Source organism: Malaclemys terrapin, chromosome 21, assembly GCF_027887155.1.
Source record: "Malaclemys terrapin pileata isolate rMalTer1 chromosome 21, rMalTer1.hap1, whole genome shotgun sequence".
In the NCBI taxonomy this organism is placed as follows: Eukaryota; Metazoa; Chordata; order Testudines; family Emydidae; genus Malaclemys; species Malaclemys terrapin.
In genome coordinates, this window is record NC_071525.1 from 16,298,825 (window position 1) to 16,300,658 (window position 1,834).

Below are 1,834 nucleotides of genomic sequence, written 5' to 3' on the forward strand. Positions count from 1 at the left end.
CCCTCGTCTGTCGCCTCGAGAGCAGGGATGGCTGCGTCCTAGCTGTATGTCCCGGCGCGGGCGGGAGCTCTCTCGACCTCCTGCAGAGAATCCAGCAGGTGGGTCTGGCCGTATCCTGGAGAGCAGCTCCAAAGGCAATGAGCGGCTGCAAACTCACCCCAAATCTTGCATGGAAGCCTGGCAGAACCAACCCTGGCCTCCTTTCCTGTCCCCACACACGGCTCTCCTACCTCTTCTGTGGGTGATGCTGCTTTTAACTGCACTGCGCCCTATCACTGCCTCCCCCTGGGGCAGCTGGGCGGCTTTATGGGCGAGGTGACGCCTCTGTTGCCATTGTTAATCTCCTAATGATGAGGTGTCGGCTATTTCCCCCCTCTTTAATTAATCTTATGAGAGTATTGCTCTAGTTTGGCTAGAGTCGCAGATTGAGCAAGGCCTACATACTGCTGAAAGAAAGAACGAAAGAACGAAAGAACGAAAGAAAGAAAGAAAGAGGCCATGTCTACACTATGGAGGTTCATGCTGCTGTAGTGTAGACGCTACCTAGATCAACAGAAGAGTGTTTTCTGTTGATACAGGTAATCCACCTCCCCGACTGGGGGTAGCTAGGTTGAAGGAGGAATTCTTCCATTGGCTTTGCCCCATCTACATCGGGGTTAAATTGGCTTAACTATGGGGATCAGGGATGTGAATTTTTCTACATCCCTGAGTGATGAAGCTGGGTTGATCTTAATTTTAATGTAGACCAGGGTGAAGAAAGAAAGAAAGAAAGAAGGATCCACCACCAGTTGTTTACCACAGTGCTTTTTCAACAGCAGCCATTCCACCCCCATCACGCCACCGGCTCTCTTTGGCACCCCATTATTATTTGCTTAGTGCTGATTCTGGGCCATGCACTGCACTAAAGGGGAGGCCTGAGAGAGCCCCCCAGACACACATACCATTGTGTCTTATTTCTTTCGCCCATAGAGAAATCAGCATCCCATTGGACAAAAACCCCTTGCTGCGAGTTAGCCTGTTGTTCAGCTTGGGAAATCCGATATTTATTTTGTATAATTTTGGTGGATGACATCGAGGTTTCTTTTTCAGCGTTTTTTTTTTAAATTCTGTAGCGCAAGGTAAATGTTCACCGTTGCGGGAAGGCAGGGTGGGACGAGACGGTAGTGATTTACCAACAGTAGACGTTGGGATTTCAAGCGTTAAAGAGTTCTAACCATTAAAACACCAGTTCTCACCAGTGCACGCCAAACTAGACAAAGGAACCAGCCTTAAACTCAACTCCAATGAGTCCTCAAGCCGCATTTTAATGATCTGTACATTGCTGTTATTATCAAAGCAGTGAGTTTTTGTAGCTCTCGGTTTATTTGGGGAATCGAGGCTTTATTGACATTTACTGATAAAAATCTGATCCTTCCAGGCTTAGCTGTAGTCTATCATTACTGTTATTGTACACAAAATCACGATGCCGTACGTAGCTGATGGGGTAAAGAACAAAGACACAATAATGACACGCTGTTGGTGTGTCTATCACGCTTCACAAAAGAAAACAAGAGGAAGACAACCCCAGATAAGCCTGTTCACTAAATACACACAAAGTGGCCTGCCCAAGCTACAGGTGCAGAGGCTTCTAAACCACATGGTGAGTACCACTAGAGGGCTCACAAGTTATTTAAAGGGCTGCCTACGCATACCTAACACACGAGCAAGGAAATAAAAAGTTAAGATATCCACCATGGCATGTGTTTCACACCTCTGCCCAGAGGCGCATCCTTCCTGGCTGCAGTAACTATCACACAACACAGACATTTAGAGCGGGCAGAACATTTCTGAAGAG

The 1,834-nt window shown here is 47.2% G+C and overlaps 1 protein-coding gene across 5 annotated transcripts in view; it reads right to left on the bottom strand.

The window, feature by feature from the left end:
- Positions 1 to 218, bottom strand: part of LOC128826982 (kallikrein-14-like) — a 13,680-nt gene extending 13,462 nt beyond the window's left edge. For all 5 annotated transcript variants that reach the window (XM_054010601.1, XM_054010602.1, XM_054010603.1 and 2 more), the window contains exon 1: positions 1 to 218. This exon is cut by the window's left edge. The gene's annotated coding sequence lies outside the window, so the exon portion shown is untranslated.
- Between the last annotated feature and the right edge of the window lie 1,616 nt (positions 219 to 1,834).